Genomic DNA, 26139 nt, shown 5'->3' with positions numbered 1-26139 from the left:
AAGCAATTTGGGGTGGACTTCTCCAAACTGCCTGAGATCAGGATTCTTGTGTCCTGTGGAACAATGAAAAGTACCTTAGAGCCTCAATGATACTCAAAGATAGAATGCTGGAAGACTAATAGGAGCAGCAAATTCATGGAGAAGCTAGATGCTCCTTTTAACAGAAGATTCTCCAGTTCTCATTAAACTGTTTTTCCTACTATTAATTTTTATTTTTAAAACATATGCATAGATAATTTTTCAACATCGATCCTTGCATAGCCTTGCATTTCACATTCCCCTCTCTTTCCCCCCATCCCCTTCCTTAGATGTCAAGCAATCCAACATATGTTATACATATTGAAATATATGTGTAATTATATTTATACAATTCTCTTGCTGAACAAGAAAAATCAGATCAAAAAGGAAAGTAAATAAGAAAATAAAAAGCAAGTGAAAAACAACAAGAAAGGCGAGAATGCTATGTTGTGATCCACATTCAGTTCCCACAGTCCTCTCTCTGGGTGGAAATGGCTCTCTTCATCACAAAATCATTGGAACTGGCATTAGTCATCTCATTGTTCGAAAAATTGATCATCGTATAATATTGATGTTGCCATGTACAATGGATCACCTGGTTCTGCTCATTTCACTTTACATCAATTCATGTAAGTCCAAGCCTCTCTAAAATCAACTTCCTGATTTTTCTTATAAAACAATATTCCATAACATTCATATACCATAACTTATTTAGCCATTCTCCAACTGATGAGCATTCACTCAGTTTCCAGTTTCTTCTCACTATGAAAAGGGCTGCTTACAAACATCTTTGCAGGTCCCTTTCCTTCCTTTAAGATCTCTGTGATACAGGCCCAATAGAAACACTGCTGGATCAAAGGGTATTCACAGTTTGTTAACTCTTTGGGCATCGTTCCAAATTGCTCCCCAGAATGGCTGGATCCAGTTCTATCAACAATGTATTAGTATCCCAGTTTTCCCACATTCCCTCTAAATTTCATCTTTATCTTTTCCTGTCATCTTAGCCAATCTTAGAGGTGTGTAGCAGTATCTCAGAGTTGTCTTGATTTGCATTTCTCTGATCAATAGTGATTTAGAGCATCTTTTCATATGACTAGAAATGGTTTTAATTTCTCCATCTGAAAATTGCCTGTTAATATCCTTTGATGATTTATCAATTAGAGAATGGCTTGAATTCTTATAAATTTGAATCAATTCTCTATATATTTTAGAAATGAGGCCTTTATCAGAACCCTTAAATATAAAATTGTTTTCCCAATTTATTGCTTCTCTTTTGATCTTGTCTGCATTTGTTTTGTTTGTACAAAAACTTTTTAATGTAATATAATCGAAATTATCTATTTGGTATTCAATTATGAGTTCCAGTTCTTTGGACCCTTCTTTCTCCATAGCTGTGAGAGGTAAACTATCCTATGTTCTTCTAATTTGCTTATAATCTCATTCTTTATGTCTAGATCATGAACCCATTTCAACCTTATCTTGGTATATGGTGTTAGGTGTGGGTCTATGCTTATTTTCTGCCATACTAGTTTCCAATTTTCCCAGGAGTTTTTGTCAAATAGTGAATTCTTATCCAAAGTTGGAGTCTTTGGATTTGTCAAATACTAGATTGCTATAGTCACTGACTATTTTGTCGGGTGAACCTAACCTCTATTCCAATGATCAACTTTGTCTTTCTTAGCCAGTACCAAATGGTTTTGATGACCGCTACTTTATAATGTAATTCTGATCAGTATCTGTGAACAAAGATTTAGGCCAAATCAACATCTGGTGGAGTCCTTTATCAAAACTAGCCTATCTCTTAAGGAACCATAAGTCCTGTCAACCCAAGAAATCCAGAAATGTTAATGGAAATCACTTGATGATGATTGTAGAAAGAGCTTGAGAGTGAAGAGTTTGAACATTTGGATTTATTTTCTAGCTTAGCTATCCACCGTTTTCTTTGTGTTTGGAATAAATAATGTACCCTTGACCTCTCCAGAGAACAGCATTTTAATGACCAAAAGTTTTGGCTATCTCAAAGATCTTCTCCATCTATAGACTTTGGAATCCATCCCTTCTTTGTCTCCTTAAGTCTTATTTCACTGCTTTTGTAGCCTGGGAAATTTGTTTTGTTTTGTCTCCTTCCAACCCATTTTGTCTTTCTTTTTCTGTCCAGAATTGTTCTTTTGCCCACTTTCATCTCACCCGCCCCTTCTTTTCTGCCTAGCCCTGTTCCCTTTTTATCATGTCTTATATTTAGACTCTTTCATTACATATTAAAAGTTTCCAGGTTCCTAGGTCAGGGATGGAAGGATTAGCATGGTTTTCTCTACCTGTGCTATCAAGAAGTGAGGCGGGAAACCAATCCCATGCAACACAATCTCTCCTCTCTCTATAAGACTACCTAATGAATTAGTCAGAAAGCCTTTCTTTTTTATTATTTTTAAATTTTTATTTAATATTTTAATTTTCCCCTAGTTACATGTAAAACACATTTAACATTTGTTTCTAAAATTTTGAGTTGCAGATCATTTCCCTCCCTCCCCTCCTCACCTCACCCCCATGGAGAAGGCATACGTGAAGGTATACAAAACATTTCCATAAAAGTTATATTGCAAAATAAAACATAAATCTCTGTTCTCCTCCCCAAAAAATCCCTCAAAAATAAAGTTTTAAAAAAGTATGCTTCAATCTGTATTCAGACACAAACAGTGTTTTCTTTGGATATGGGTAGCATTTTTCATCTTAAGTCTTTCAGAGTAGTCTTAGATCATTATATTGCTGAGAATAGCAAAGTCATTTACAACTGATGATCCTACAACATTGCTATTACTTTGTACAAAGTACATTTCATTTTGCAAAAGCTCATGAGGGACTTTACAAGTTTTTCTGGGAGCATCCTGCTCATCATTTCTTATACAACAATAGTATTTCATTTTAATCACATACCACAATTTATTCAACAATTCACCAATTAATAAGTACCTTCTCAATTTTCAATTCTTTGCCCTGAGAAAAGAGCTATTATATGTATTTTTGTACAAATATGTTCTTTTTTAAAAATCTCTTTTAAGATACATTTGTGCATGATTTTATAGCCCTATGATCATAGTTCCAAATTGTTCTACAGAATGAATAAACCAGTTCACAATTCTACCAACAATGCATTAATGTCTCATTTCCCCCCATCTTCCCTCCAATATTTACTATTTTTTTCTTTTCTGACCCCTTAGCCTGTCTAATAGGTATAAAGTAGAATTGTTTTAATTTGCATTGTTTCAGTCAATAGTGAGAGTATTATTTAATATGGATGAATAGTTTGATTAGTTCATCTGAAAACTGTCTATTTCTTTTGATCATTTATCAATTGTGGAAAAGCTCTTTTTTAAAAAAGCTCTTTAGAATATCATATCCCAAGCCCTCTTCTTTAACATAAAAGATGCTAAATCTTGTGTTAACTTGACTGTGGTTCCAATACACTTGAATTGCTCATTTCTGGATGCTGTAATATTTTCTCCTGTTGGAATCCTTACAAAGTGTTAAGTCATTAGAATTGATAGAGACAATAATGATCTAATTTAGCATGGTTCAGTATGATTGATCTGATCCTACAAGGTGATGTTATGGGCCAGAACTTGAAACAAGGTACTAAGTGGAATTGATGGAAGCAATGCTTGTGTGCTTGGGTTTGCACCTTTAAGAGTTTACACATTAGAGTTCACACATTGAAGTTCACAAGTATGGGAGATTCACAAAGTTAACTTTGTAACTTTGTGAATTCACACCTCCCATAATCCCACTCTCAGAGGAGGAGTCAACCTTTGAGAGAGCATAAAAACAGCTGAGCTCAGTCAGCAGAGTTCACTTGAAAAGATTGAGAGGGGAGCGTCAGTTGGAGATTGAGAATCCATGAGTCGGAGTTGAGCTAGAGGCACAAGATGCAAGAGCTCTTGGAACCAAGCAGAGAGATAGGCCACCAAGAAAACTAATTGGGCTATTTTGGAAGAAGCAATAAAAGATCTGAACTTTTAATATCTGGCTGCATTTGAGGTAATTATTACTTGGAACTGAAACTAAGGCTGCCTCCAGAAAACTTCCCCAAGAAGCCTGCTCACAGAGAACGATCATATATTATAAAAAAGAAGAAGAATACTACATTCTCCTTAACCAGGGAATTCAGAATTTGGCTATTATATCCCTGGGAGTTTTCATCTTGGGATCTCTTTCAGGAGGATCACTGGATTCCTTTGATTTCTGTATAATTGCCTGAAAGATGATAGTCTAAACTATTTTTTATCAGGGATTTCAGGTCGAACAATAATTTTAAATCATCTCTTCTATATTTATTTTCCATGTCAGTTGTTTTTCCAATGAGATATTTTAGATTTTCTTTTCTATTTTTTCCCATTTTTTTTGGTTTTGTTTTATTGTTTCTTATTTTCTCATCATGGAAGTCACTGGCTTCCAACCACTCAGTTCCAATTTTAAGGAATCATTTTCTTCTGGGTTTTTTTTTTTTTTGTACTTCCTTGTCATTTAGACAATTTTGATTTTTAAAGCATTCTTCTCCTCGTTAGTTTTTTTATTATTCCTTTTGAATACTCTCATTTCTCTGCACAATTATCTTCTACCTATTTTACTTGATTTTCAAAATTCCTTTTAAGTACTTCCATGGCCTGAAGTCAATTCTTATTTTTTCTTCTTGTTTTGAATATAGAGGCTTTGACTTTATCTTCTTCTAAGTGTATTGGAAGATTACTTCCTTGTCACCATAGTAACTTTCTATGGTCAGAATCTTTTTCTGTTATTTGCTCATTTCCCCAGCCTATTACTTGACTTTTTGCTCTTTTTAAAAGTAGGGCTCTGTTTCCAGGATACAGGGTGCAATGTCCCAAGCTTCAGAAGTTTTGTGCAACTGTTCTCCAAGATCCTTCTAGGGACCTGTAAGTTTTTAGTTCTTCCAAGGTGGTATGATCCAAGGAGAAGGGTGTTTATTATTTTTCTAGACTGTGTTCTCATCTGAGAGAGAGGAATAATAATAAAAAAAAAAAACTAACGAGGAGAAGAATGCTTTAAAAATCAAAATTGTCTAAATGGAAAAGGAAGTACAAAAAAAAAAACCCAGAAGAAAATGATTCCTTAAAATTAGAACTGAGTGGTTGGAAGCCAGTGACTTCCATGATGAGAAAATAAGAAACAATAAAACACAAATACTCTTTTCTGTTTTGATACTGTGACTAGGGTGTCTGATCCACTGTGGTTTTAAGTTCTAGTGTGCTAGTGTTTCACCTCACTCTGGAATGATCTTCTAGATCTGATTGTGAGCAAAGCAACAGAATCCTGCCTCAGTGCTAGCAAAAAGACCCCTTTAATATCCTTCTTATCTTCTTATCAATATTTGACCCCCTTATTGTCTATGTGTTGAGACCTCCAAAAACCACTATTGCTACTACCACTGCTGGTACTGCCATTGCTGCTACTGTTGCTTCTGCTGGTCCAGTGACTCCCAAGGCCCACTCCTGATTTACCAGGGCACCCCTCATGCCCTAGTGTGATAAACCTTTCCTTATAACTTTCAAGTAATTTTTTTATGTCTGTGGGATGATAGATCTTGAAACTGTCCCTTGTGTCACTGATTCAGAGGCCTCAAGATCTACTCCTGGTTTTCGGGGACCAGGACTACACTGCTCTTCATCCTGCTGAGACAGACCTTTCCTGCTGAGCTTCTTAGTTGTTTTCAGTTAGAAAATTGTCCCTCTCCATTTGTTTGTGGATTCTGATGCTCTAAAATTTGTTTAGAAGGTATTTGGTATGTTTAGAAAGTTATTTGAAGATGTTTGGGGGAAAGCTTAGGCACTCTCTGTCTTTACCATCTTGGCTCCACCCCCACAAAGTCTTTCTTAAATGCTTCCAATGTGACAAGTATTAGAAACACAACAGCAAAAAAATAAAATTACATAATCTTTGCCCTCATAGAGCTTTATATTATATTTCAAGTACCAAAAGTACACAAATAAAGCTATACAGCAATTTATATGAAATCTATCATTTCAGAAATGGGAAGGAAAGAGAAAATTGCTTTATGGATCTGAGTGGGGCAGGGAATGTTCATGTATACGTTGAGCTCTTCTGATCGTGGAATTACCAAGACCCCCATTTTTTAAATTAAAGCTTTTTATTTTTAAAACATATGCATGGATAATTTTAACATATTTAACATGTATTAGACAACCTGCCATCTGGGGGAGGGGGTGGGGAGAAGGAAGGGAAAAATTGGAACAAAAGGCTTGGCAATTGTCAATGCTGTAAAATTATCCATATATATAATTTGTAAATAAAAAGCTATAATAAAAAAAAAAAGAAACTATTCTGTGATGGCACCCACAAGACCACAGCATCCCACAGACAGAGGGAATAAAGTATACAATGAGAGAAAGAACAGGTTCCCCACAGCCAGGACAACAGCTTTTCAGCATGACATGCTGGGCACCCACCCTCACTACAAGCATAGCCCAGCTCCCCTGTCAAGATACAACATATATACTGGGCAAGGAATTGAGGAAAGTTTATTTGGCATTGTGTGGAGTTCTTGTGTTATTTTTTTCTGGACATGGGCACAGAGCAGCAAAGACTGAAGCAGCTACCTGCACCAGTACAACAACCTGGGAAAGGGCATCAACACCTGTGGGGATATGACAGGCAGAGCCTTTTCATTGCTTGTTCATGCAAATATGTTATTAGATGACCAAATTTCTCTGAAGATGAAACAAGGGATTAAGAAAGAAGTCATATAAATCAGTAAATGACATGAAAGTAAACTAAGAATCTCATCCCATACAAGATTTAAAATATGCAAGATTTATAGTGATAGTGGATGGCCATGGAAACCCCATCATGCTCTGTTCACTGAGAAATCTGTCCAATGGATTGTTCAGTCTCCATCATTCAACCTGCCACTGGTAACAAGAAATATCAGCAAATAAGGAACCATTTTTCAAAGCAAGGTAAGCAACCATGACCTGTTACTTTTGGGGACCAGTATTCTATTGAAACAAAGAGCTTGCATCCAGAACTTCCCACCACTGTTCTTTTCCACAAAGGCACACAATGGCAGCTAAGTAGTGCTGTAGTGGATAGACTGTGGGGTCTAGAGTCAGGAAGACTTGGATTCAAATCCAGCCTTAGACACTTGTTACACAACTAGCAAGACACTAGGCGAGTCACTTAACTCTACTTGCCTTAATTTGGAACTATGCTCAAAAAATTATCAAACTGTGCATCCCCTTTGATCCAGCAGTGTTTCTACTGGGCTTATACCCCAAAGAGATACTAAAGAAGGGAAAGAGACCTGTATGTGCTAAAATGTTTATGGCAGCCTTGTTTGTAGTAGCTAGAAGCTGGAAAATGAATGGATACCCATCAATTGGAGAATGGTTGAGTAAATTGTGGTATATGAACATTATGGAATATTATTGTTTTGTAAGAAATGACCAGCAGGATGAATATAGAGAGGACTGGTGAGACTTACATGAACTGATGCTAAGTGAAATGAGCAGAACCAGGAGATCATTATATACCTCAACAACAATACTGTTTGAGGATGTATTCTGATGGAAGTGGATCTCTTTGATAAAGAGATCTAATTCAGTTTCAATTGATCAAGGATGGACAGAAGCAGCTACACCCAAAGAAAGAACACTGGAAAATGAATATAAACTGCTTGCATTTTTGTTTTTCTTCCCGGGTTATTTATACCTTCTGAATCCAATTCTCCCTGTGCAACAAGAGAACTGTTCGGTTCTGCACACATATATTGTATCTAGGATATAATGTAACCTATTTAACATGTAAAGGACTGCTTGCCATCTGGGGGAGGGGGTGGAAGGAGGGAGGGGAGAAATCAGAACAGAAGTGAGTGCAAGGGATAATTCTGTAAAAAATTACCCTGGCATGGATTCTGTCAAAAAGTTATTTTAAAAAAACTCTATTTGCCTCAGTTTTATTATTTACAAGATGAACTAGAAAAGGAAATAGCAAACCACTTTAGTATCTTTGCCAACAAAATCACAAACAGGATCACAGACTGAAATGACTGAACAATAATAACACATATATACACAGTGCAAGTCTCCTTTATTTGAATGTGGTTCATGCTATTATCTCTGTAAGACTTGTCTCTAAGTTGAGGTAAGGAATCAACCAGTAGTATTTGGTACTAGAGGAGTCCTCTTGCATTGACTATAGCAGTTCTATGGAGGGAGTCCCAGAGAGCTTCTAGCCTTTACTTTCTGCCACAACTTGAGAATGGCACAGAGTCATACAAAAGACCAATGGCTGATGGACAAACATCTTGTTATTAATAAAACGAAAGGATAGTGAAGTAAAGGAGGTCTGGGAAACTTCTGAGAGGGGAACAGAGGAAAGAAAACTCAGTGTATGAATAAAAGGGAGGCCAATAAATGAATAGATTGGAAAAGGCCCTCATCTGCAGGTCAGGACACAGATGCCACTGCTGACTCTGCCACTTATGCACTAAGGGGCAACTAGGTAGCTGATATCTTAGTAAGTTCCATTAACTTATTTTCCCCATTTCTTTTTCAATCTTTGATTCATAATTTGGCTTGCTTGAATGGGGAGATTTTTCTGGTGATGAAACAAGATTTGAGATAAGAGCCATGTAAATCAGTAAATGACATGGAAATAAACTAAGAATGTTGCCTTCTAGTCCCATCCAAAATTTAAAATATACAAGATTGACAATGGTTATGGATGGCTATAGAAACCCCAGTGAGATGATTGGAAATGACACAAAAACAAAATGTAAATTTTTTGTAATTAAAAAAGAGAGAAAATGGAGGTACCCAATGGGGCTTGGTTGAGGCATACAACAACCTCTTTTTATTGCATTCAGCTATGGGATCCCAGATGTTGCCCTTAAAAACTTTTATGAAACTTGAAGATTTAAAGGGTTGGAGGAAATGAACAACATGCTTGAGATCACAGCATTTGTGTTGATCACAAACCAGTCACAACCACTGATCGTCATGTAAAACTCTTAGTTTTGCAAAGTCTTTCACCTATATGACCTTTTCTGATCTTCAAGATCCTATAAAGGGGTCCAACACAAACCAGGACACAGTGGGATGTGCTTTTTCTATGTGTCCCAAATAAACATGATGGGAAATTTGAAAAAGGAGTATAGATAGGGAGATGCCTAGGTTCAGATAGTATAACTCTATTTATGGAAAGGGAAACTGTGATCTAGGGGATAAAGAAAATCCTTCAGATGCAAGGCTTTTTCAACATGCCAAACTGCTTTCTTTAAGAGAAAATCAAAGGATCTATAGTTTAAAAATAGTCACTACATCCATGGTACCTTCACCTTGTTCCAACCTTGAAAAGGATTTGCAAGGTTGCTTGAGTGGTCCAGAGCCCTTCTCTCCTTTCAATGGCACTGAATTGTAAGGAGGAAAATAAGCTACATCTTCAGGTTGCTGAAAGGGTGAGGGATGAGCATTGCTGTCAAATAGATAGAGAACTATTTTGGGGATGCTAGAGTATTATCTGAAGCATCTGAATGATGGGCAAGCTTCTTATCCTGCTGAGTTGATGTGTTCAATGGTAAAATGATTTTTGCCCTGTGATAGAAATCACATCCTCCATGCACACATACCTACAAACCCTCATATGCTTGTGGAAACTATGATCCACTTTAATTCAGTGATACCCATCAGGAGACACAATTTACAACCAGCCAATATAAGCTAAAATGGGTTATAGCTGTTACTGGGCTCCCAATACTTGCCCTGGGAGCTCCCCAACACCCACTTCTCCTGGGCCTGGGCAACTCCAACCAACTTGTGGTTATGCATCTCTAAAATTAAACAGCATCTGGGGAGAGGTTGCATCAGCTACTCTATTGTATTATACTTTGGGGTGCTTTCAGCCTTATTTCTCAATCTCCATTTTGGACTCTTGTCTTTACAAGGTGAGATGAGATGTACCATCCTTTGGTCCCTGATTGTATGTTTTAATTTTGGGCTCTTTGTGATGTTAAAACTGTCACAATCTTACTTGAGGAATGAGACTTGGATGAAATTGGCAAAACTTCTGATCTCAACCAGAAGGAGCTCCATGAAGGAATATTCCCAGAACAGTGCCAAGCCAGTAAAAGCTTAATGGATGTCTTCACCCTCACATATTCCTTTCATTGGAGTTATGTGGCAGATCAACTTATAATGTTTTCTACAAACTTTTCCTCCCAAGTGACACTGCTTTCTCCTATCTCTGTGCCTCTGCACTGATGATGCTTCATACCTAGTATCTTTCTCTTCAACTCAGTCTCTCAGTTTCCCTAGTTTCCTTCTAGACAGTACTCCAACACTTTCTGTGAGAAGCCTTTCCTAGTTCTCCCAACTGCTAGTGCTTCCAACTCTATGTTCCTTGTAGTTGTCTTGTACTGTACTAGGATCCCTCTAGGTTACTTTGGAGTTACCTTGTATGTATCCTGTATGTAACTATGAATGTGTATGTTGCACTACACTGGGATCCCTCTAGATTCCTTTGGAGTTACATTGTATAAATCCTGTATGTAATCATGAATATCTATGTTAAGCTACACTGGGATCCCTCTAGGTTGCTTTGGAATTACCTTCTATGTATCCTGTATGTAACTATGAGTGTGTATGTTGCGCTACACTGGGATCCCTCTAGGTTGCTTTGGCGTTACTTTCTATGTATCCTGTACGTAACCATGAATGTGCATTTTGCACTACACTGGGATCTCTATAGGTCACTTTAGAGTTACATTGTATATATTCTTTATGTAACCATGAATGCATCTGTTAAGCTACATTGGGATGCTTCTAGGTTACTTTGGAGTTACATTGTATAGATCCTATATGTAACCATGAATATGTATGTTGGGCTACACTGGGATCCTTCTAGGTTACTTTGGAATTACCTTATATGTATGATATATGTAACAAGGGAAGCACATATTTTCTCTCTAATTAGAATATAAACTCCTTGAGGCAAGTGATTAGTTTCATTTTTGTATCCCAAGAAACTTCATTAATTGGTTCTTGACTTACTGGTTGACTGAGCCAATAAAGCCAAGTTTTTTCAAATAATGAACCTGACTTTTGTACAAAATGGGGTCTCTTAGGAATCCTCAAAGGAGTTTCTTGAACAGAGGATACAGATCATGAGTTACAGATGAGTTCTTAAAACCTTCCGACATCTGGCACCCATCGAACCATAACCTTGTAAAGGTAGCATGGTCTCATAGAGTCAGGTGTCTACTCTGGTTGGAGACTTGCTTCTGCCCCTTATTTTATGTCCTCAGTCAAGTCATTTTGTCCTTTTAGGGCCTCAGTTTCCTCAATTTTTAGTCCAGAGTGAGAATGCCAAACTCAAATATAAATGGATCTGTACAGTCTGCATATTGATTTAGAAAACCATAAATTAATATCATCTATGTTGTATTGTACTTTTATTTATTTTATTAAACATGTCCCAATTATGTAGGATTAACCTTGTCTACAAACTGTGGATTTTAATTCTTTTAAATCTAATTGACTTCTAAGCTTTCTTCCAGCTCTAAATCTATGAATTGGCAATAATCAGCCCCATTTTATAACCCTCAGCTAGTAGATCAGCGAATAGAGGGGCTCATCTTCCTAAGTTCAAATTTAGCCTCAAATTTGTGTGACCCTGAGCAAGTCACTTCATTCTGTTTGCCTCCGTTTCTTCATCTGAAAAGTGAGCTGAAGAAAGACAACAACTATATCAAACCCCCAATTCACAAAGCTAAGAACAAAGAAAATTCTACTGCCTTTGCCTAGGTCCAAAGGACAAAACCAGAAGCAAGTAAGAGAGACTACAAAAGTTAGTGACAAATAATTTCACATTTAATAGAATCAATTACTGATGCTAAATGAATCCAGCATTTATTTTCTTAAAAAAGAAGGATCTCATTTCCCGAAGTTATATTTATCTTTGTTTATACCTTATTTCCCCCCTAAAATGGGAGGTGCTTGAAGACGGTTAATTGTCTGACTACACAATCACAGCTTGGACCTTAAGAAATGTTTGTTGAATGAATGAAGCATATGGGAAGCCACTAATGCTGCTAATTGCATGATGAAGCCCACCAGATTCTGGGCTAATCTCCAGAGTGACCACTGCATGAAAGGACTCTTGCCCACTGTTATTTCCACTCCTTCAAATAAAGCATGCCACATTTTGATCAAAGTGATTTTTCTGCCCAAGCTATCAGGCCTGGCATGTAATTCCCATTTGCCGGGATGGTTCTGAGAACAAACACTTCTTCTATAAATCATGGAAACAAGGCGGAGGATTTGAGAGCTGTGGATTCCTTGAACCATACTAAGTGTTTGGCCTTTCATTAAAGGCTGCCCCTGCAGAACGGCTCAGCTGAGGCTCCTCAGTACCAGCGTCTGATACTTTCTCACTATTAAAGGAATTATTTTCAGGCCTTTTGATGAATAACCTGCTTTGATAGCCATGCCCCGGCATTATGAATGGCTAATGCAAAATGCCACAGGGTACCAGGAACTCAATTATGGCCTGGCTTGGCTATGGCTAGACATTGGAAGGAGGCTGTGTGACTAGAGTCATAATTCTCTAACTGGCACAAGATCTACTGGGTGGGTGGAAAGGGGAGGAGCTAAGGGATTGAGAGCTAGGAGCAGTAAAGGATCAACTCCTCCCATTCCCCTAAACCTGCTCATCCTCTCTTCTCCATCATCTTCCCATGAGCCTTACTTAAAAGTTTGAGGGGCCCATTCCCTTTTCTTCACTCCTATATCTCATCATTATCCAAAGGCTGTGACAATATGTATGTCACATCCATTCAATTAATCAATTAAGTTTTTTTTAAGTGCCTACTAAGTGCTAGGCTCTCCAGATATATACAAAGAATGAATCAGATCCAATTTTCAGGGATCTTATATTCTAATGAGGGAGATACTAAATGCATTTACAAATATTGCACAAAGTTAATAGATATTTATGAATACAAAGTAATTAAGTCCCTCTCCTCTTCACTCACACTGCTAAAACTCCATTCCCATGTCTTAGCTCTTCTAACCTAAATTTTTGTTACAATTGCTTACTGGTTATATTTGTTCCTGCCTTTCCTTATATCAATCCATTTTTTGGTATCTATATGAGCAATCTTCTGAACATATCAAAGTACTCTTCTAGTCAAAAGCTTCCCCCATTGATTATGTCCCATTACCCTAGAATAAAGCATAAACTCTTGGTCCTAGAATTCAAGGTTTTCTGAAATCTGACTCCAAGCTACTCCTCCAAATTTGTTTCATACAACTAATTTGCCCCTTGCCTATGATGCATTCAGATGGTTGGTACATTGTCTCTAATCTCACCATTCCATTGCCCCTTTCTGTGCCTTTGTCTATAATCTTTCAAATGCCTATAATTGACTCTAGTGCCTTCTCAAACACCTGAAATCTCCTCTTTTTCATTGTCTTCACTCAGCTGTCTCCTCCTCCTTGAATCCTTCCTTCTCTTCCTTCAAATGAAATAATTCTGTCTGCTCTCTCAATTTTTTTATGGATAAGTTGTATTTTTCTTCTTTCTTGCTTATTTGTGATTATGACATACACAATATAAACTAGATTATATAATTGTATGATGAGATGCCTCATACTTTTTTTTGGAGGGGGTAGTAAAGGAGGTAAGGAGTTTGCTGAGACCTGTGATTCTAGTATAGAACTACACACATGGGGATACCATCTACTAAGGTAGATTAGTGTCTTATTTTAGATAATTGCCTAGCACATCACAAGTTTGGATGATTGGCCCAATCAGGTTCATAAAAACCAATACATTTCAAAAGCAGGCCTTCAGCTCTTTTTGGCATGCATTTATTAAGTGCTTACTATATGCCAGACACTATGTTCAGTATTAAGGATGCAAAGAAAGGCAAAACAGTTCTGCCTCATTGGATTGTAATAAAAGAGATGGCATAGGTATAAGTAAGTGCATATCAGGTACATAGATTGTAAATGGAAGGTAATTTTAGAGGGAAGAGGTTAACAGTGGAAGATCCTATGAAAGGTCATCAGGGAAAATGGGATTTGAGCTGAATTTTGAAGGAAGCCCGGGAAGTGAAAAAGCATCTCCATTTTTATTATTTATTTTTAATGAGTGCTTAATAAATAGACAAGGACAAACTTGGGACACCTATAAAGCTTGAAACCATGATCAAGGTGTTGAATGAAAGAATCTTCATGCAAACAACTGTCAGGATAATTACATTTTAGTTCAGAGAATCAGCTTTAGGAGTTCCAGATTAGAGAACTGTGGATAAATAATAGTCGCAATGAAAGATGTTCTGAGGGTTTAGTAGACTACAAACTCTCCAGGAATCAATAGTGTGACATTTAAGCCAAAAGTGCGTGTGTTCTCAGGTTACATGAATAGAAGTACTGACTAGAATTTAGGAGACAAGATGAATCTGGCCCAAGTTAGACTAAATCCAGAAGCCTTTTTCTCTTCTAGGAGGTCACATTTTAAGAAAAGAATGGACTGAAGTGTGTTCAGAATGTAGTGTCTATTATGATGAAAGCACTGGGGAATGTTTCACATGTACAATGAAGGAAGTGGAGTTATTTAGGCAACTTAAAAAGAGAAGAGCCAAGGGACATAATACAGCAGTTATCTTCACAGGATAGCATGAAACGTACAGAAATTGAGATCAATCAGTAACAATCATGGTCCACATGGGAAGCCTAATCCCCACATGATCTTGGACAAATTCTCTAGCTTCACCTCACCTCTGAAATAAGGAGTTTTGACCCAATAGTCTCCAAAATCTTCTGTTCCAAATCATGTCTTCCATAGGTCTCAGTTTAACTAAAGCTGCACCCATTCAGTGATTAAAGCTAGGAATCAATTGAGACAAAGGCTCTCTTCTATCCCATCAAGCTGCCATTTCCACACCATTTCCATCTCCCACACTATTTCCCAAGGGTTCCGTGCCAAGGCTGCTAGGCATCTCCTTATCTTTATCTCTTAGAAGCTCTAGCTCCTTTCTTCCTTTAAAGATTCTTCCCTGATTTCCCAGAAATCAGTGCTCTCATCTTCTTCTCAATGATTTCATTCATATTTCATGTTTATTGATGTGTGTCCATCTCATCTCCCCTAAGTTGAATGTAAACCACATGAGAGCAAGAACTGTTTCATTTCTGCCTTTGGATTTACTTGTGCGTTTGGCACACAAATAGGTATTGCATACTTACTGAATGATTTAAGATTGTGCTGAAAGATAGCAGCAAAGCTGTGGATCCAAGGGTCACAAGAGTTGAATTTGAGTCTGTCACTTACTCAATCAGTGACCTGGAGTGATCACTTTGGTTATGAATGTAGTTGATTGAACAAGGTCATTATAACATAGCAAGTATGAGGCACGATTTGAACTCGGACTTTCCAGTCTCCAAATCCAATATTTTTATACATGGAGCCACCTAGGCAACAAAGTGATTTTCTTATTGGATCGTGTGACTCCCTTACTCAAACAACTTCAATAGCTGCTAGTTGCGGCCAGTATCAAATGAGGAACTCATCTTTTTAGGTTTTTAAACTCACAAGCTGGCTTCAACTCATTCTCCTATCCTCCTTCTATTTAGAGTAATCTTCTTCCCCTATATTAAAATGTAGCCAAATTAGTCCCGTTTCTATGTCTCAAATATCATCATCTCTCTATCTCTGGACTTTTCACTGACCATTGAATATGCCTAGAATATCCATTTCTTTCAGCTATACCTCATACAGTTCCTCTCTTCCCTCAAGCAATAGCTCAAAGCACTGTCTCCTACAAAAAGTTTTTTCTAACACCTTTCCTCAACGGTGCCTTTCTTCCAAAATGACCTTGTATTAAACTATATTGTATTTGTTTGACTATATATATATATTATGTATATCCTGTATATATTTCTTTATACTTATCCCTTCTACAATGTAACATTCCCCATCATGGCTTCTATATATCTCAATTTTGTAAAAGGAATTCAATGGGAATTTTGGAGTTTTGTGGAAGCCACAGACAAAGGCCAGAAGAAGTATAGAAAGTCAGGAATGCATAAAATATGTGTATAGTATCATATCAACATATTTTATCTTCTAATACCATCATAATTCGAAATTTTCTGGTACTAACAAGTGGGCCAAAAATTTATGCTGATTTTCCAGATTGCAGGAGCATCTGGTCTCTAGCCTCCATGATGTAAAAAGGTTATATGTATGAACATAGACACACATATGTATTTGTGCTTATTTCATCCATTAAAATGTATATTTCTTATATAATTCTTATGAGTATTTTTTCTCATTCTTTGTATTTGCATCATCACAGTAAACCAGGATTGGCTTTCCAAGGTTACTCTATGTAATTTTTGTTGCATCATGGCCTTTCATCAAGGCGAAACATGAGCCTTCTACAATGCATAACCATAGCTATTGAATGTATTCTATGGGGCCTCTTCCCTATCACAACTATTCTAATACTTGTTCAATCTGAATCTTCCCTACTCAGATTCACATAACAGCATTAAATTAAATGTTGTTGAAAATCTCAATCTCATCCATGTTGGCAATACCTTCAATAATAAGATTAACTAACATTTATTAAGTGCCTACTTTGTCACATTATACCAAACTTTAGGAACCCAAAAAAGCAAAAGATAATCCCTATTCTCAAGGAGTTCACAGTTTAACAAGGGAGACAAAATGCAAAGAAATGAATAAAAATAAGCTAAATACAAGATAAATTTGAAATAATTAATAGAGGGAAGACACTGGGAAAAGCTTTTGATAGTAAGTTAGATTTTAGTTGGGACTTGAAAGAAGTAAGGGAAATGCTGTGTGATGTGGAGATGAAGAAGATGATTATTTCAAGCATGGACAACATCCCCTGGAAATGCCTGGAGTTTCAAGAAATTCAAGAAATATTCAAGAAATTATTCAAGAAATAGTGGGAGAAAAATGTCATTTTATCGTAGGATTGGGGTAGAATGTGATGTTAAAGAAGACTAGAAGGGAGCAGGATATGAAGGGCTATGATTGACAAAAAGAGGATTTTATATTTTAACGTGGGGGTGATTAGAGAGTCACTGGGGTTTACTGAGTGGAGAGAAGACTTAGTCTGGTCTATACTTTAGAAGATTAATTTGACAACTAAGTGGAGGATACATTGAAGAGGGGAGGCTTGGAGCAAGCCAATCTACCACTAGGCTATTGCTATAATACAGATTTGAAATGATGAGATGCTAACTCAATGTAGTGGCAGAGAGGAAGAGGTACATATTGGAGCTGTTTTGAAGCTAAAAATCAGCAAGCCTTGGAAACAGATTGGATGTGGAAGTAGGGAAAGAGAGAATAAGGAGACAAAGATGATATCCAGATTGTAAGTCATGGTGACCAAGGAGGATTTTCTTGCCTTCTATAGCTATAGAGAAGTTAAGAAGAAGGAAGTATTTTTTTTTTTGGTGGGGGGGAGATGAGTTCAGTTTTGGACCTATGGAGTTTAAGATATCTGAGATATATCCTGTTCAAGATGTCTACTAGATTACATACCACCTAATGTTGTATTACCTAATTACATAGATCCAATAGATTACATATAACCCTTGATTGCATATCCTATAGGATGCTTGTTAATTTTGTTTCATAGGTCTCACCCATAAGGTAGATTCACCTAATATGCTGGGGGCTTTTGTGAAAGTGGAAATTGTGTTTTCATGAATCTGTCAGTAACTCCTTTTTGGGAATCATAGAAGCTTACTGGATAGATTTGTTTTGATTGCTTCATGGCACTCCACTTCTTTGTGGTCACTCCAGAAATAAAGTGTATTCAAATCTGACTTTGGTAAGCTGGTTTTCATTTCTCTACCTTCTTTCAATCAGGGCTTGAAATCAATTTGGATCATGGCTTATCTCAGTTCGGTAAAAGGAATTCAATGGGAATTTCGGAGTTTTGTGGAAGCCAGACAATATGCAAAGGCCACAAAAAGTTTAGAAACAGAAATTATGTACTTTACAACAAGAGCTGTTTGGGTTTCGGGTCTATTGCATTTTGTGTTGTCCATTATCATGTGGGCATTTCAAGTATCAGCTGAGGAGTGGATCATCTTTGCAAAAGTTTGTGTATACGTTTTTTGTGTTTTGCCCACAGGATGGAATTCTCACCTGCCACAACAAGCACATCAGCATTGGGTGAAACAGACAATTTTTAGGGCACCTCCTCCAGATTCCTCACACCAAGAGATAAACATTGGGGTCCTTAAAAGGTTGCTCAGACACTAGGAGACTGCTAAATCCCATGCTGCTATATCTCTGGGTGTATCCATACCTGCAGATTTATGGCAACCTTGCCTGTTGCCATAGACCTTTGAGGTATATAAACATGGTAAAATGGTATGGATGATACTGTTTGATTTATGTATAGATTGGATTTAAGTGAGGCAAAGTTATGTGAAGTCTTTGAGCTCACTCTCTCTTTCAGAGTCATCAATGTTGAATGACAAGACAAAATCAATGACTGGTGATAGCCTGGGATGCAGCACATGACCTTGACATCTTTCATATCTAATTAAGTTCCAAGTGTTCCACAGCATCTACTTCAGCTGCTTTCATAGTCATTAAAGCAAATTGTTCTCATTTGCCCATTCCATTGGGGGAAGTCTTCCCCCTAACTCACTAAAATCTGGTTTAACTGAACAAACCAATTTGATTTACCCAGGTGTGATCTCTGACCATGTTATAGCTTCTTAGAATCATAAGTGAGATTTGGGTAAATCAAGTGGACACCAAAAGTGGAAAGCACTCCTGAAAGGTCTCAATATCCCTCATTCAAAAAATACTAGTCTTTCTTGTACACACCAGACACCCATTGGAGGAAAACTGATCACTGTTTTGTTGAATGAATGTATTATGGAAAGAAAGGATGGAGATAGGATATCTCTGTGCATAGAATAAGTTAAACGTAACTAAAATGTTCTCAAATCCTCCCCACTCCTTCCCAGTCTAGGGTATGAAGATTTGCTTTATGCCCGGGATTACTGGCCTCAAACTTAGAGAGGAGAAAAGTGAAGCAGAGTTTGCAAAAAATCATTAAATTTTTCTTTGTCTTTTTTCCTAATTCATTTCCCCTGCCCTCCACTATCCCATCTGCTCCTTTACTCTTGGTACCATTTTAGAGATTAGAAAATTAGAGATTTTAGAAAGATTTTATATATCTAGATAGCTATATTGATTGATAGATAGAATGATAGATTGAGATCAATAGATTGAAAGAAGGAAGGAAGGAAAGAAGGAGATATAGATATGTAAATACATAGATGGATGAATGAAAGGGGAACTAATAAATGCTTCATCCACAAGGGTAAATGACTTCATTGGGTGGCTAGGAAAATCTTTGGAGGAAAGGCTCTCAATAAAATCTGAAACTTTATAGTGCCATGAATACAATTGCTCAAGACATTATTTTTTCTTCTCCCTCCTAAGTCCCTGGTAAAAGGATGCACATCACTCCCTGTTGTTTCTAATTTATGTCTCTAGAGATGGATTTTATAATTTTTAGCTGATATGGCAATAGAAATAGAAATATTATTTTAAAAGTAAACATACTAAAATACTGCATGGTTTTCCTTGTAAAAATTCAATTTGGCTTCCTCTGCTTCTCCTTTTATGAATGTTAACATCTTTAGGAACATCTTTATAGATACAATATTCAGGATAATTGTGGGGAGGTGGGAGTTGGAGAGTGCTGATGACATCTGACCAGATCTACACAGGGTAAAAGGAAGTAAAGAATGAGAACAATGAATGTTTAATAATGATGACTTTCATTTCTGTAGCACTGGGTGGTTAAATACATTCCTCACAACAATTCAAAGGGGTGGGTAGTGCAAGTACCCTTAATCACATTATTTAAAAATTGAAAAGTCAGGGAGCTTACTAAACAGCCCTCAACTCTCACAGCCAGCAGTTGTTGTATCCAAGACCCAATCTCCATGTTTTGATATGTTCAATCACACCACACTGCCTAAAGTAAGTGTAATTTGATTGGGGGGGGGGAGTTTGATGATTTTTGTTGTTCTTTTTTTTTGGGGGGGGGGTGGTGAATTGTGTGATGGTATATATTGCCTGGCAAATTCAGTTCACAAGGCAGTCACTTCCTAGAACATATAGACCACTGAAGTGAAAGTCATGTCTTTGGAGAGAACAATTTTGAAATTGCTGCAATTTGCCAATCAGCCTTACTGGAACAACTCGACCTTCAATTTCCTGGTCAATATGGACAGTAGGAGTAGACCTTCAGCTCTTGGAAAGCAGAGATGAAGCTTAAAAAAAAACTGTATCCACTCTGCCCAAGACTTTGTATAATAAGAGCTTAATAAATGATAGCTGAATGGGTTTGGAGTGGTCACCTGCTATTATAGGAATAGTGTGGGAGATCTATCTGTGTGGATAATAATTGGATAATATAAGCATCATATATATTACCCAGTTGTGTCAATGTATTAATGTGTTTTGCTGATTTTCCCTCTCTTACTCTTTTGCTTTAAAAGAAATTTTTGTGTTATAAGATGGTGGTAGGCTGGGGTAGAGGATAAAGGAGAAATTAGGAGATGTAAAAACAAAAGATGGTAATTGCTTATTTTAGAGAAAAATAATTTGATTTGTAGTCAGTAAATCCAGGTTTAAATCCAAATCTGTCACTTATTATGTGTATAACTTGGGACAAGCTTCCTAGGCTCAAGGAGTCTCAATCTTGTCATATATAAAAGAAAGGAGTTGGAATGGGGGACTTCTTTCTTTGCTGCAAATCTTCCCGTGCCTACCCTGAGAGGCCAAAAAGACTGATCAACTTTTTCATGTGCTTTCTGAGAAGATTCACTCGACTACTGCAGTATCTCCCAATGTCTACTGACTCACAGAGTCCTGGACCAGAGGGAAGGCAGGCAGTATGGTCAATTGCCTGGTGTTTGCCAGTACCGTGAGGGGATGTCGAATGTATTTATTCCCTAATGGGGGAAGAAAAATATTAAATAGGAGTAACCTAAGAGCCCCTTGCCTCATTTTGCCCAGGCAACTGACAACTATATTTATGCCTAGGCTTATAATGGGCACAGCCTCACTCCCTCAAATTAATCCATTTTTTACCCAGATGGGAATGGTCACAGAGGTTCTCAATGAGCATAAGCCTGTTCTTTTATTCTCTCCCGCTTCTGGTCCTAAAATAGCTGCCCATTGACCATAGTTTTGGCATTAAGTTTTCCATCTTCATTCAAACTCATTGTCCCAGAGTTTTATTCTGCTACTTTGGCAATGGAAGAATATAATTTAGAAGTGATTAGCGTCTCACACTCCATATCGGGGAAAAGAAATGTTAAGTGGCAAAAGTAATGAATGCAGCCCATTTATCTCCAACCACTTTCAAAGCACCTGTCTCTTTAAAAAACTCTATAAAAAGACATTGCTCAAAGACCTCTGATCCTTCCCACGCTGTGGCCATTAATAGGCTGGCTCTGGAATTATTCAGCTAAAGAATCCTTAAGATCAGCATTCAGCTTGTTAGGTACAGTCAGGGCTTATTTCTACTCTGAACTGGGTTAATACCTCCATAGTTTATGCCTCTTTGCAGTGTGGGGTGTATTTAAAACAACATGCTATCCATAGACAAGTACATCCAAGTCATCAATGACAGCAGGCAAATTTGGGATTTAGAGGAACAACAGTCTTCTCTTTCTGACCATTTTATTTGTCTTTGTACTTCTGGGCTCTAGAGTCTGGACTTCAAAAATGAATAGGAATCTGCAAGGGAGAGTGACAGACATCAGAAAGAAATCCCTGTGTCACTTTTTGTTTTAATTCACCCTCCCAAGTCATTGAATCTTAGAGCTGGCAGGACTGAAGAGGATGGTCAGAGTGGCTTGGACCTGAAAGAGAATCCCTTTGGTTCAATCCTATATCAATGGTCTTCAAGCTCCTGATCAGACTCCCGGTGATGAAGGACCTCCATAGTTACCCTTACAAACTCTGCTTTGACTTGTTGAGGTCATCATGGCATAATGTCAAGCAGGGTGAGAGGTGGCTCTCTTCGACTTTCATGTAGCGCACTTTCTGCAGCTTCTCTAAGACCAAGGGTAGAAAGCCTTTACATTATTCTTTGAATTTGAATTTAATTCTCACTCTCTGAATACTTGTCCAGTCTTAGTCTCATAGAATCTCAGAACAAGTCAGGATTTCAATGGCTTCTAACCAACCTCTCCCAAATAGTGGTTATGAAGGTTTTGCTTGCAGAACTACAAAAAGGGACCTTACACACACACACACACACACACACACACACACACACACACACACACACACACGTTCTGACTGCTCACTTTTTTAGACAATCCTAATTGTGAGAAAGTGTTTCCTTCCATCACAAGCAAGTGTTCTGCTTTATCATTTCTGTACCGTCCATACATCATCTGATCTCTGGAAATCAAGAGAATGAGTACAATCCCTTAACATGAAACAATGCTTAAAGACACATGCACACACACACATGCACAGACATAAAAAATACATACCTGTAAAGGCACACGTACACACAAACTCATACACAACACACTCATGGATCTTCCCTTCAATTGTGCTGATTTCATGTGGCATAAATACAAGACCTTTTAACCACTTGCCTTCCTCTGAATGGTCTTCATCTTATCAATGTTTGAAAAAGTAGCATAAGAGAATAACTCATGAAGCTCCAAATATGACCTAAGCAGGAATGAGCATAGAGATCCTTCCTTATCCAAGAAGCTCTGCCTTACAATACATCTCAAGATCAAATTACTTTCTTTGGCTTCCTTACCACATTATTGACTTATATGGAGTTTGTGCATCCCTTGTGGTGCAAAGGTCTTCTTCAGACATCCATTTTAACTACATCACGTCTCTCCTTATACTCGTGAAACTGATTTTGCTGCTCTTGTACCATTGTTTTCAATCATCTCTGAACCTTTGTGACCCTATTTTGGGTTTTCTTGGCAAAGATACTAAAATAGTTTACCATTTTCTTCTCCAACTCATTTCACAGATTAGGAGACTCAAGCAAACAAGGTTAACTGACATGCCCAGGGTTACATTGCTAGTAAATGTTTGAGACTAAATTTGAGTTCATAAAGATAAGTCTTCCTGACTACAAGCCCAACACTCTGTCCATTGTACCATCTAGCTGCATCAATGTGAAGCAGAATCAAAAATGAGATCTTATCTTACATTTACCCCAATTAAAATTATTTTGTTTTAACCTAGTAGTCTATTCTGTCCAAATTTTTTTAATCTTTTGGTCTCCAAATCTATAGAAATCTAAGTGTCTTAAGTCTAATGGATCCCTATTGGTCAATAACCATCTTATAAAGGAGAACAGGTCCTGGCTTCTGAGGCATGTACATCCAGATGTTGTCTCCTTTGTCCTAAGCTGTGGTTCAACAATATTCTCTGGTCTATTAGCCAAGATTCTGCCACCCCCTTTCTTAGCCACTACATCTCAAACACAGAGCAGCCACTTTAAGAACAGAAATATAGAGTCTAATAAAAACAGCTGCAGATGTTCCAGTTCATGATATGGAGTATAGGCAATCTACAAATATCAGCCTTCCATAAAACTGCTTCTTTTTTCACAGAATCCCAGCTGTTATCAATACGCAGCTATTCATTCATATTCATTCGTTTCATAATAATATGTGCTTATGTATGTGTGTGTAGATATAGATATATAAAGAGAGAAGAAGGAAGGAAGGAAGGAAGGAAGGAAGGAAGGAGGAAGGAAGGAAGGAAGGAAGGAAGGAAGGAAGGAAGGAAGGAGAGAAAAAGGAAGGAAGAGAGGAAGGAAGGATATGTTGGCCATCTGGATATTTATCAGGGATATAAGAACAAGTAGATGTTTAGAAAAAGGAAAAAGAGTATCACTCCCTGAAAGGGGTCTGGGAATGAGCACCATTAGCTTCATTTTTACTTCCATCCTATCTCAGCTTTGGAAGTAAGAGGCTGACATTGCTTTAAGAACTCTTCATGATTGTCTCAATCATATACTATAGACTATACAACTACATAGCTTTCAGGTAAAGATAAGAGAAAAAAGACAGACTCCATAAATCCCTGAGCAGATCCTCTCTGGGAGCAAGGAGATCCAGAGGGGTACAAGTTACATAGGATCAACTGCCCTTGGGGAAGAAGAAAGAAGAGATTACATTATAGTAGTCACTTTAGTTCTTCAGAATCTCCTTAAACACTTTTATGGTTGAAGAAGAGGGAAACTACCTCTACTAGCCAAGGGGGTCAATTCTATGGAACTTTTCCCCATGATACTGTTAACTGAAACAACTATAATAATAAGAGATAGCTAGAAAAATCTCAGTAGTTTGAAGTTGTGGGGGGGGAGAGAAGGAGAAAGGGGAGAGAGGGAGAGCCAGACAGACAGAGACAGAGAGAAGGAGGGAGGGAGGGAGAAGAACAGGGAGAGGGAGAGAGAATTTGTTTCATATTACTTTTATTTCTGAATATTCCCCCTTCCTTTTCTTATCCATTAGAACTGTTTTTAATGGTTTTACTCTTTCTGGTTATACATGTATATTAACTTTTTTAAAGACATATTTCCTTATGAATCATGTTGGGAGAAAAAAATCAGAGCAAAAGAAAAAAAAAACACAAGAGAAAAAAATACAAAAAAATTGAACATAGCATGTGTTGATTTACATTCAGTCTCTATAGTTCTTTTTCTGGACACAGATGGCATTTTCTATCCAAAGTTTATTGGCATTGCCTTGGAGCACTAAAATACTGAGAATCACCAAATCGTTCATAGCTGATCATCACACATTCTTGCTATTATTGTATACACTGTATTCCTGGTTTTGCTTCTTTTGCTCAGCAACAGTTTGTGTAAATCTTTCCAGGACTTTCTAAAATCAGCTTGTTCATCATTTTTATGGAACAATAATATTCCATTTCCTTCATGTACCACAACTTGTTCAGCTATTCCCTGATTGTGGGCATCTACTCAATTTCTGATTCTTTGCTATCAACATTTTTTGCACATGTGGGGTCCTTTTTTCTCCTTTATGACTTCGTTGGGATACAGATCTAGTAGTAGTACTGCTGAGTCAAAGAGAATGCACAGTTTTATAACCCTTTGGGTATAGTTACAAATTGTTCTGCAGAATGGTTGAATCATTCCACAACTTCACCAACAATGTCCCAGTTTTCCTACATTCTCGCCAACATTTGTCATTACCTTTTCCTGTCATCTTAGCCAATCTGAGAGGTTGAGGTGGTACCTCAAAGCTGTTTTAATTTACATTTCTCTAATCAATAGTAATTTATTGCATTTTTTTTCATAGAACTATAGATGGCTCTAATTTCTTCATCTGAAAAATATCTGTTCATATCCTTTGACTATTTATCAATTGGGGAGTGACTTATATTCTTATAAATTTGACAAAGTTCTTTATATATTTTAGAAATGAGACCTTTATCAGAAACACTGACTAAAAAAATTTTCCCTGGCTTTATACTTCCCTTTTAATTTTGTTTGTATTGGCTTTGTTTGTGCAAAACCTTTTTAATTTAATGTAATCAAAGTTGTCCCATTTTGCATTTCATAATGTTCTCTAGTTCTTCTTTGGTCATAAATTTTTCCCTTCCCTAAAGATCTGATTAAATTATCCCTTGCTCCCTTGCTCTCCTAATTTGCTTATGTTATCACCCTTTGTGCCCAAATCATGTACCCATTCTGACCTTATTTTGGAATGGGGTGTTGAGATGTAGATCTATGCTGAGTTTCTGACATTATTTTCCAATATTTTTTGTGAAATAGCAAGTTTTTACCCCAGAAGCTGGAATTTAGGTTTTATCAAATACTAGATTATCATAGTCATTGATTATTGTGCCTTGTGTATCTAACCTGTTCCAGTGATCTTCTACTCCATTTCATAGCCAGTACCAAATGGTTTTGATGAGTGCTACTTTATAATATAGTTTTAGGTCTGGTACTGCTAGTCCACCATCCTTTGCATTCTCTTCATTTTTCCCTTGATA

This window comes from Antechinus flavipes, chromosome 5 (genome assembly GCF_016432865.1).
Source record: "Antechinus flavipes isolate AdamAnt ecotype Samford, QLD, Australia chromosome 5, AdamAnt_v2, whole genome shotgun sequence".
NCBI lineage: Eukaryota > Metazoa > Chordata > Mammalia > Dasyuromorphia > Dasyuridae > Antechinus > Antechinus flavipes.
This window is presented reverse-complemented; position numbering follows the sequence as displayed.